Source organism: Tachypleus tridentatus, chromosome 8 (genome assembly GCF_004210375.1).
Source record: "Tachypleus tridentatus isolate NWPU-2018 chromosome 8, ASM421037v1, whole genome shotgun sequence".
Lineage (NCBI taxonomy): Eukaryota > Metazoa > Arthropoda > Merostomata > Xiphosura > Limulidae > Tachypleus > Tachypleus tridentatus.
Genome location: NC_134832.1, coordinates 59,486,569 through 59,498,904, shown reverse-complemented (window position 1 = coordinate 59,498,904; position 12,336 = coordinate 59,486,569). Strand labels below are relative to the sequence as shown.

The window sequence follows — 12,336 nt, the reverse complement described above, 5'->3', positions numbered from 1 at the left end:
GTTTCTGTTTAGATTATGAACAACGTCACCCTTTCACTAAACATTTATCATGATGTGAAACTTCATACAGTAGTTAATTCATTATTTGACCACACTGTAAACTGAACTGATGTACAGTAAATATTACGTATTACGTCAATTAAAAACAAAATCAACATTTAACTGTCAAGATTTACTTTCATGGCGTACCTCAGTGATGGGTTAACTGGCTTTCTCGTTCGTCATTTTTCTAAGCTCAGAATTAGGCGTTTTTCTTTTCTGTACCCTTTCATGAAATACTTCTCTTGCTCAAAAACTCGTAGTTTTTTTCTTATACTCAGATTTTAAGCTGCATATTCTTCATGAACAACTCAGTTGTTTATCACGTTTCACACAAATCTGAAATTGATTATCCTAGTCAGATTTCGAACAAATTATTTTTAGAAATATAAATTATCTTTATTTCTCAAATATATTTTACTAAATACACTACATATGTGTACACCATTTTATCTTTTATATTTATAAGCACATTGTCTTATCTTCTGATAAACACTCATACATTGTGTTTTCTACCTTCTTTTTATGGGTGTGTGTGGGTGAGGTGGGAGCGTAATACCATATACTGAAAATGCAAATAATGACATATACCTGTTTCAGGTATAAAGTTTTTTATTATCCTAATTTCCTAAAATCCCATTACAATTTCATAAAATACAAATAGCTCTATTCTTGTATCCATAATATACTCTTTCCACATTGCTCTGCTATCCTCTTCAGATTGTGAACCCTCATTTCGACATATACGAAGTTCATCTTATTTTTTAGATTAAAGTTTTTTCCTTCTCTTTAATAATCCCCACATTAATACGTATTAAATAAGAACTGCGAACTTTTTCTTCCTCACATTAAAAAAAAACCGTCTTTCGTTATTTAACGTGCTTCTTCCATCTGAGTTGTGACCCCCTCTCCCCAGTGGCACAACGACATGTCTACAGACTTATACCGCTAAAAACTGGATTTTGATAACCGCTGTGAGCATAGCACAGCCAGCGCATTGGGTAGCTTTGTGTGTTAACTACAAACAAACAATATTTGTGAGTTTCAAAACACCAAGATCTAAATCTAACGCTAAATAATAAAAACCTTCTAGTTACAGCTGTGTGGTTTTATTTCCTCTTTACAAACAATGTTCGTTATTCTACTCACAAAATCTCTACTCGTCTTCCTATTGACAGTTCAAAGAACTTTATAGCATTAATTGTTTATCTAGTTTGGCTTATTTGATTTTGACGCAAACATATACAGCGGGCTAACTACGCTGTGTCTACCGCAGGTATCGGATCACGATTTTAACGCTATATGCTTTGCATTTTGAACTTTGCCTCGTCCCAAATATAACGCTGTTTTTCTCTCTCTATGTATAGTTTTCTGTTGAGATTTTTTTTTTTAAACCCATATCACACTCAGCATACGAAAACGAAATGTCCACACGAAACTGGGCTGCTGTAGATACGAAAATTAAAAGCAAAATTGTTGTTGTGCTGAATTAAGCACAAAGCTACACAATGGGCTATGTGTGCTCTGCCCACCACGGGTATCGAAAGCCGGTTTTTAGCGTTGTAAGTCCGCAGACATACAGCTGAGCCACTGGAGGGCAAAAGCAAAATTAATAATGATTATATTAACAAAGCATGTTGCTGTAGCCATCATTAGAATAAATTCTGATGTTAAGCCATATGATAAACCGAAAGAATTTTAGCGTAACATCAACAGTGAAGTAGATGAAAAAAGTGAAAAATTAATACCGAATATATGTACGTGTATTAAAGCAATGGATGACAGTTGAATACCCTAATCCTAACAAGCTCTCATTTGATAACCATGGGACTAATAAGCGGTTAATTGAATGTATTAATTCTGTTGATTAAGAGAGGGAAAAAAATAACATTAATTGAAGTGGTACATTTTTAAAGAGACTAATTAATATGTACGATTTTTGCTGTAACAACAGATAATACACTGACTTGCATAAACAAACAACAGCAAAACAACTGTGGATTATTGGTTTTACTTAAGTACAAAGCTACACAAAGGGCTATCTGTGCTGTGCTCTGCCCACCACGGGTATCAAAACTGAGTTTCAAGCAGTAGAAGTCCACAGACATACCGCGGTGCCACTAGTGAGGAGCAAGAAAAACTGATAATACTGACAAATATAATATGTGCTTCTGTTTAAAAGTTCGATCTGATCACAACGGCAACAAAAATAGGAGCTATTTGTTCAATGATTTGTAAATATTACCACAGTTTACATGATTATCACGGTTGTGATGTGGTTATTTTATTTAAAGAAGCCCTTGTGTTACTTTACACATGAAATTCTTTATTAAGGAAAGGTTTTGGCTTCTGGGAGCTCGAGATAAAGGTATGTGTTAGTGTCAGTCAGCCAAGTTGAGACATGTCCTAACCTGACACGATCACTCATCAGGAGTTCTTTCGTGCAGATGGTTAAACTTGCAATCAATTAAAGGGATTACGTCATGTGAATTAGGGTCGAGCGCGTGGGAGAAACAAAACCTAGCGGTAAAGACAAGAATTTCTAGTTGTTGTTTTGTTCTTAAGCACAAAGCTACACAAAGGGCTATCTGTGCTCTGCTTACCATCATGGGTGTCAAAACCCGGTTTCAAGCGTTGTAAGTCCGCCGTGTCACTGGAGAGGGAAGCGGGGCAGAACTTCTAGCAAGTTTCAGACTGAAAAAAAACAAACTAAAATCTACTTAATTCGTTAGTTTGCTTTCACGGTTAGTCGGAAAAAAACTTGTGAAGGGTCTATTATTTATCCATCGTTTTTATTTGTACATCTGAGTGAGAGATGAAAAATGCCTCCCAGTGGTACAGTGGCATATCTGCGGATTCACAACGTTAGAAACTGGGTTTCGATACCTGTGGTGGGCAGAGTACAAATAACCCATAGTGTAGCTTTGTGCTTACTTTCAAACAAACAACCGAAGAAAAATATCGCAAGATAATTTTGTTGAATCTGCCTGAATTAAAAAACAAACTTCTTAGGCCACGTGACACACCAAACTACGTCTTATTTCATAATTAAAATATTAAACCTAAATTTAGGCACGAAATCAAAGTCTTCTATTCTTTAGATAGCGTATGAATATATAAAATATATTAATGAAAACACTTATTTAATCATATACTTAATAGTTATCGTCTTTAAATGGTTGATTTAGTTAAAGAAGAAATAACCCTAAATTTTTAAAACAAATTTTCATTTGATCAATAAAAAACAAAACAAAGAAAGAGACAACAGATAATATTCTTATAACTCAGACAATCTAAAATCCATTTATAAATTTCTGTAAACAACAGTTTGGCGGTGAGCCGACTTCTAAATCCAAAATGTAAACAATAAAATATTCGTAAGTTTGTGCCTCATATATATGTCCACGAGTGTTATGTAAGATAAAAAACACACACGCCAAAAGTTAAGGTCAATCGCAGTACTAAAGAATGAAACTGGGAGACTTAGCAGCGTTACGTAAAATCGAGCAGACAAAAACAATATCTATATCGTTGAAACCATAAGACACAGATCACACGTACCTTGCTTGAACTTCATTCGCTCTTTAATTCTCTTCAACCTAATCCATCGTAAAACAACAACAACAACGACGACAACAAACGGGTTCGATACATTTCATTCAATCTTTTTATCTCAAGTCAACAGTATAGTGAAACCAAGAAAACGAGGATAAGCCATTCTTAACTTAAAGGAAGTTGTACTTAGCGTACACCATACTTTTACACCCGGGAAATGTTTATTCCCTGAATTTCAACACGTGCAGGATATGACGTCACAGTTCGCTAACCCATCACGACAGCTTTTCTTTTGTCGCTCAGAGAAACAGTTTCTTTGATGGTTTCGTAATGGTTTGTGTGTTTATCTCTCCTTCTCTTTTTGTTTATAATATTCTCTTAAATAATAGTTAATGTGTTGTTACTATAAAATACGATTTCAAAGTTCAGCTGTCTTTCTACGTATAGCGACTTACAAAGTGGAAGAAAGCCAAAGTAATCTTGGGAGATTGTTGAGCTACTCTTATTTCACTGATTTCGTTGTTTTGTACGCTTCAATTCCAAAGTTTATCTATCATTTAAATAAATAAATATACAGTTCAAGGAAATGAATGTAAGACAACATATAAACAATATAAAACGACCAGTTGAAATGGACAATGGACGTATATGTTCAAACAAACATCATATTTAAACAATAACTGTATAAACGAATGTTTTTCTGTTTGTTTTTTTTGGAAAACAAATGACAAATATTTACTGAAGCTTAGGTGTAACGAGCAACATACATTTCATTACACTACCGTACTGGAGAAGTAAGAACATAAACTGTTTTATACTACCGTACTGGAGAAGTAAGAACATAAACTGTTTTATACTACCGTACTGGAGAAGTAAGAACATAAACTGTTTTATACTACCGTACTGGAAAAGTGAGAACATAAACTGTTTTATACTACCGTACTGGAAAAGTGAGAACATAAACTGTTTTATACTACCGTACTGGAGAAGTAAGAACATAAACTGTTTTATACTACCGTACTGGAAAAGTGAGAACATAAACTGTTTTATACTACCGTACTGGAGAAGTAAGAACATAAACTGTTTTATACTACCGTACTGGAAAAGTGAGAACATAAACTGTTTTATACTACCGTACTGGAAAAGTGAGAACATAAACTGTTTTATACTACCGTACTGGAAAAGTGAGAACGTACATTGTTTTATACAGCCGTACTGGAAAAGTGAGAACGTACATTGTTTTATACTACCGTACTGGACAAGTAAAAACAAACAATGGCTCACACCTCCTTACTAGACAAGTAAGAACAAGCAATGGTTTCCATCTCCGTACTGGACAAGTAAGAACAAATAATGGTTTACACTTCCATACGGGATAGATAAGAACAAATAATGGTTTCCATCTCCATACTGGACAAGTAAGAATAAACAATAGTTTTACACCTCTATTCTGGACAAGTAAGAACAAACAATGGTTTACACCTCCGTAATGGATAGATAAGAACAAGCAATGGTTTACATCTCCGTAGTGGACAAGTAAGAACAAACAATGGTTTACACCTCCATAATGGATAGATAAGAACAAGCAATGGTTTACATCTCCGTAGTGGACAAGTAAGAACAAACAATGGTTTACACCTCCATAATGGATAGATAAGAACAAGCAATGGTTTACATCTCCGTACTGGACAAGTAAGAATAAACACTGGTTTCCATCTCCATACTGGACAAGTAAGAATAAACACTGGTTTCCATCTCCATAGTGGACAAGTAAGAATAAACAATAGTTTTACACCTCTATTCTGGACAAGTAAGAACAAACAATGGTTTACACCTCCGTAATGGATAGATAAGAACAAGCAATGGTTTACATCTCCGTAGTGGACAAGTAAGAACAAACAATGGTTTACACCTCCGTAATGGATAGATAAGAACAAGCAATGGTTTACATCTCCGTAGTGGACAAGTAAGAACAAACAATGGTTTACACCTCCGTAATGGATAGATAAGAACAAGCAATGGTTTACATCTCCGTAGTGGACAAGTAAGAACAAACAATGGTTTACACCTCCGTAATGGATAGATAAGAACAAGCAATGGTTTACATCTCCGTAGTGGACAAGTAAGAATAAACAATAGTTTTACACCTCTATTCTGGACAAGTAAGAACAAACAATGGTTTACACCTCCGTAATGGATAGATAAGAACAAGCAATGGTTTACATCTCCGTAGTGGACAAGTAAGAACAAACAATGGTTTACACCTCCGTAATGAATAGATAAGAACAAGCAATGGTTTACATCTCCGTAGTGGACAAGTAAGAACAAACAATGGTTTACACCTCCGTAATGAATAGATAAGAACAAGCAATGGTTTACATCTCCGTAGTGGACAAGTAAGAACAAACAATGGTTTACACCTCCGTACTGGATAGATAAGAACAAACAATGATTTATACCTCCGTACTGGACAAATAAGAACAAACAATGGTTTACACCTCCGTACTCGATAGATAAGAACAAACAATGGTTTACACCTCCATACTCGATAGATAAGAACAAACAATGGTTTACACCTCCGTACTGAAGAGGTACGTGCGTTAATATTTCCAACAAAATGGTACTAAACGGTACTAAATGGTACTAAACGGTGCTGAATGGTACTAAATAGTACTAAACGGTACTAAATCTAAGATTTTTTTTCTTCTCAGAAAATGAGATTGAACAGTTTTTAATGACGACACAAACAACGACTCAAAAATTGCTCGTGCAAAATAAACAACAGTAAATTTGTTTTTTAAGTTGTTCTTAACTCAATACCTGATCCACATGCTAGGTTTAAAACAGAGGGGAATTTCAAAGGTTAAACACAAAGTTCAAGAAAACGTCATTGACTTCAGTTTGAAAGACGTAGAAATAGTTTCAGAGTAAATTAGTCCCGGAAACTCAGCCACGATGATATGATATTAATAAAAGTTACTCAAAAACTTTAATACACGGGACTTTATACAGATATCTCCCCGCGGGATTAAGTGTTTTTAAAATTCTTAAAAATGAAGAAATGCTAACGACACATTTGCAGGCAGATATGAGCAGACGATGAATCTGATATAACATATAAGTAGCAGTTAATTAAGTAGCGGAAGAAGTGGAAGTATTTATCAAATAAAGATTCATCAAATAGCATATTTAATAAATTATTCGTTTTATGAGTTTAATAATAAATTAAATAAAATAGCAAACCATAACAAGGGAAAATACACAATTAGATAAATTAACAGAACTTTTATGTTCTTCACACTTCTAGCTGGTATATAATGAGATTGTTTATTGGATTTGGCGCAAAACTACAGGAGAGCTAACAAGGTTATTTACGCTAGCTGTCCCTAGTTTTGAAGTGATAGTTTAGAGGTAAGGCAGCTATCTTGTTAACAACACCCATCACCAACTTTTACCAGACCGAATAGTGGAATTCTACAGTCACTTTTATAACGCATCTACAGCCCAAAGTGCGAAACGTGACTTTTGTGTTTTGAAGGTAGAGTGGCTTGAACCTTAGAGCCTCAGCTTCATAGTTTGGCAAGCTAAGCGCTCTGCCCAACAAGACTTTATGATACTATAAAATGGTCACATAATCTACACTAATTTCACTTTCTCCTATCTCGCTTTTCATTAAACGTTTATTTGTTTCAAAGTCTTAAAATGAAACCTAAAAAATCATCCTGTTTTTATTTGATTTCCAATTGTTCCACAAACCAGATTATTTCTGCCCGTTCCCCCAACAGAGTGATGAAGTAAGAGACACAGAAATAACTCCGAATGATTTTGAACTCCGTTCTTGTTTTGAAAATGGTATAAAAGTGTTGATTATATATGGAACATCCCTGTTACTTAGAAGGACTTTAAACTTCAGAACAGTATTCGTTACCATATGTGATTAAAAACGGAATGAGGAAAATAGAACTGCTAGAAGCTTACGAGAATTACTACACTGAAATTTTAACAGCTTCCATAGTATATCTGGTGATTTAACATATGTCAGTAAAAGTAATTACTTTGAAAAGTAAGATCTATGTTATCTATTTTGAATACCTCGTATATTTTGAAGTAATAACATACAGCTGTCATGATACTCCAAAACAAACTGCGAACATAACCTGTCTTCAGTCACATAAATTTAACCTAACAAAGATAGATGTTACAATGTACCTTACCATTCTATAAAAGTATATTAAAGCAATTTGTCAGAGAGAGAGAGAGAGAGAGAGAAAAAGAAAGTGCAGAAACAGATTAAAGGTATGCCATTTCTCCACATGTTTTAAGACGCCATTATTTAAGAGTAGATAACGTATTGGCATATGAATATATCAAAGTTTTTCGGGGCAAAATAATAATGATATTGTGAGAAGGTATAAATGTGAAAAGATAATGCTCGGTCATTACGTTTTAACAGCGTACCACGCACGTGGACACGTGGTAAGACAGGAACAGCTTGTTATGAGAACCAATAAACTTTATGAGGCTGCTCCTTGTACAGTCTTTATTTCTTAGAAAGACGTTTCGTAAAGAAAAGTGAATGTTTGTAGTTCTTGCTTACTGTAGGCCCTCCAGTGATACAGTGGTACACTTGCGGACTCACACCGCTAAAAACCAGGTTTCAATACCCGTGGTAAGCAGATCAAAAAACAGCTAAGTTTTGTGCTTAATTCCAAAAAACAAACAAACCTTACTGCAGCGTGTTAGCTACAAGGAAAAAAACGCGGTAGATATTTTATTATTATTATTTAAATACAAAGATATGCAACGCTCCGTCTGTGCTCTGCACGGATATCAAAACCCTATTTTTAGCATTATAAGCCTTCAGATTTATCGCTGAACCACCGTGGACGATTTCGTAAATAAACCTAAAATAAAGAAATTGTAACTCGTCGTTTGAAGCTTTACTGACCACAGGACTCCCCAGAGTGATGATTGACAGGAGACTCAGTAAATATTTTGTTTGTTCATTTTGTCATACAATGGGCAGTTTGTGTTTATTCCACCTCGGGTGTCGAAACCAAATTTTCAGCGAGAGAACACGAAAACATGCCAAAATAGCAACGCTGTATCCTTTTCCAACCACCATATTAAACTACTGTATTTTCTTTGAATAATTACAACGAATGCTTCACGGTTTTAGGTCAAACTTGTTTGATTGTAGAAAGTTGTTTTCAAAGTAGTATTTCCCACCCACCCCGTTCCTTCTTTATTCGGAGATAAGTACATAGCTACACAATGGGTTATCTGTGTTCTGCCAACCACGAGTATCGAAACCAGATTTCTAGCGTTGTAAGTTCGCAAACATACCGCTGTGCCGCTGGGAGGAGATTCCCCTCGTGCTACCGGTCCTTAGATAATCCAAGTTATAAACGCCACCTACTTTTTTAAGATATTGTGTTGTATTGTTGTTTACCTATAACATATTTAAATCGGCAAAATAATTTTCAGGTAAGCGTGTGTTTTTTTTCTTTTGTTCTTTTTCGAAAGAGAAAATTTTTAATTTTTTTTTTAAAACGTACCTATACTTATTTTTCGTAATGTCAAATAATTTTATTTCTTATCCTGAAAAACGTATTAGACGCAAGGGATGTGAGATTATGTGATAAAAATGGTGACTCAATTCGATTCCTTGTTTATTAATGTAACACAGGTGTTACAGAAAACTTGCATCTTAGATCCGTCGTCTAAACTTGGCAACTATTAAATAATCATACAGGCAAGAGTAAAGCTATTTTGAGTTCAACGGGGAGCGTGGCTGTAGTCACCTTTCATGCAATGCAAAAAAAAACAAAAAAAAAACAGCTATAAAAATAGTTTTATAGGGGCCTTCTTAAACTCTGTTGAGATTTGTTTCTCAAGCAAACTCTTCTGAATAAGATTTACGGTACATAAACGAGAAAGTTTTCCTCTATGTATAATGTGTCTAATCTAAGAACGTAACCGGGTTATCCCGAAGGACAGGAGAATCAGCTTCTTTCTTGATAAATAAAAGGAGAGTTTGTTGTTAAAAATAAAACTATATAATGAACTATCTATGTTCTGTCACTGCTGGTATCGAAAGCCAATTTTTAGAGTTATAAGACCCTAGGATCGCGGCCGATCCGCCAGGAGAAATAAATTCAGTAATTTATTAATCAAATTATCAAATTGGTAATAAATAGGGGTCAAAAATATATCGATCCTTATGGGTACTCCTTTCTCCACCCCTTCGGTAGCATCCCTTCTGGGCAAAATACAGATAGCCTATCGAGTAGCTTTGAGGTTATTTACAAAGAAAGAAACCCTCTAGGAACAGAATAATTCTCATCCATGTTTAATTTAATATTTAAAGTTAGCTTCAGCCAAGGAAAGTTGTTTACTATTCTCATTTATAGGTTGTCGATAAAGAACTAATCTTTCTTTGTCTGATGTTTCAACCGTCCCAAGGAGAGTAACGTGACTCCTCAAGCACGAGCCATGTTGACGGTATATCCACAAAAGTGAATCGAAGTGAAGTAATGTTTTAAAACATACCCATAGAAGTAATGTCGTTCTTCTTGTTTTAAAACATGTCTCTAAAAATGGACTAACCTTGTTCTTCCTGTCTTAAAACGTATCCCTGGAAGTAAAGAGATGTCGTGCTTCTTGTTTTAAAACACATCTCTAAAAGTAAAGTAATGTCGTTCTTATCGTCTTAAAACATATTTCTAAAAGTGAAGTAATGTCATTCTTCTTGTTCTAAAACATATCCCTAGAAGTGAGGTAATGTCATTATTCTTGTCTTAAAACACATTTCTAAAAGTAAAGTAATGTCATTTATCTTGTTTTAAAACATATCCCTAGAAGTGAAGTAATTTCGTTCTTCTAGTTTTAAAACATATCCCTAGGAGTGAGGTAATGTCATTCTTCTTGTCTTAAAACATATTTCTAAAAGTTAGTGTATCATTAGTTTATTAACGTTGGTTTGCTGTCTCAAAGGAAATATTACCATAGAACACATGTTTATACACTTATCCTCACACGAGTGATGCCAGATTTGCCTGTCATATTGTGTACTGAATCACATTTTCACACTTTCTTGACTGTATTTTTTCACATGTTTAGACAAGCTGCGAATAATGTTGCTAGTGTTAAGTGAATCACGATCTTCATGGATCAAACACTTGGATATGTTCATTACCTCTAGACCAGTTCTTTAGTTTAAGTTAATTCGTTTTTTGGTAGTTTTGAACACTCGCGCGAAATTATACAAGAGTTATCAGCGCTAGATGTCCATAAGTTTTAAAAGGTTTGTAGCCAACAGCATCATCCGCCAACTCCTGCGTTATTTACTCTAAACGTTAGTGGAACTTGACCTCCATCCTCATAACGCACCAACGACCTCATAGCGAAAAGCGCGATTTTGTGACAATGTCACGTGAACCATAATCTTCAGACACGCGAACCAGCAAGTTAACCATTCGGCCTATAGTTAGAGATATATCTTTTTACATCACTTTATTCAACGTTCTCTTAACATGGAAACAGTGATATTTGGGACATGATTCATTTAATGCACGTGTGAGCTAGAGAACGGTATATCATCTCATTTGAGGGTTGTTTTCAGACCATAGTACTGGTGACGGTTAAAGAGTAATCAGTTAAGTGTGACTTTGTTTAATATCTTGAGAACAGGATTTCAGACATCTGATATAATTGTGTTTGTTTGTTTGTTTTTGAATTTCGCGTATAGCTATACGACGGCTATCTGTTCTAGCCGTCCCTAATTTAGCAGTGTAAGACTAGAGAGAAGGCAGGTAATCATCACCACCCACCGCCAATTCTTAAGCTACTCTTTTACCAACGAATAGTTGGATTGACCATTATATAATAACGCCTCCACGGCTGAAAGATCGAGCATGTTTGATGTGACGGAGATTCGAACACACGTCCTTCTGATTGTGAGTCGAGCGTCCTAACCACCTGGCCATGCAGGGCCACTCTGATATAAGTAACAAATACGTTTGAAATCGTAAAACATTCTATATATAAAATCTGTGGCGTAACAAAATTCATACTGGAATGTCCCCTTCCCTCAACCCAGGCCAGCGGTAAGATTTTCTGTGGCCTTGCTACACAGACTTATATTTCAGTCATGTAAGTGTTAGTGCTTTTTTAGAAGTACAATATATGGAAAACATAATTATTGAATTTACCAAAATTAATAATGATTCATTAGAAATACGAAAATTGAAAGTTTTTGGCCCCTTATGATTTAGGGCCTTGTGCAGTGCCTAGTGCCAGTACTGTTTCGATCTCTTTTTGTTGGTGCCGAATTTTATCTGACGATACAAAGTAATTCACACAGTTACCTTTCGTAAATGCTCAAGTTATTTTCACTGGGCGAGATTTTAATAAAACATAATTCTGTCATTTCTATTAGTTCCCCAAGGAGTTACACTTTAACCGAGATCAACTAGCCTCTTTCCAGATGTCACCCTATAACAATGTACTTCAAAATATTCAGAAAATAGTAAGTTACGTATAAGCTGTCTAACGAATGTAGTATCAAGCCCAATCAGTCAAGTGTGACGTAACACGTAACATTTGTAAGATTATAAAGAGTCAATTATGGAAGACTATTGACTTGTGAATATTAACAACCTCCTGTTAACGGTTGGTCTTTTCGTCCTTTCCACAGAACGTGACTAAGCCATCTTGAAAACTCTGTTTATAATTCCAATA

At 35.1% G+C, this 12,336-nt stretch overlaps 1 protein-coding gene across 7 annotated transcripts in view; it reads right to left on the bottom strand.

The window, feature by feature from the left end:
* LOC143222458 (high affinity cAMP-specific and IBMX-insensitive 3',5'-cyclic phosphodiesterase 8B-like) overlaps positions 1–3,824 on the bottom strand; it is a 199,315-nt gene extending 195,491 nt beyond the window's left edge. For 6 of the 7 annotated variants that reach the window (XR_013012238.1, XM_076449006.1, XM_076449008.1 and 3 more), the window contains exons 1-2: positions 3,601–3,824; positions 190–378 (exon numbers count right to left, since the gene is read on the bottom strand). The gene's annotated coding sequence lies outside the window, so the exon portion shown is untranslated. The remainder of the gene's footprint in view (positions 1–189; positions 379–3,600) is intronic. The other variant, XM_076449007.1, reaches the window with a different exon arrangement.
* Positions 3,825–12,336: the final 8,512 nt, after the last annotated feature.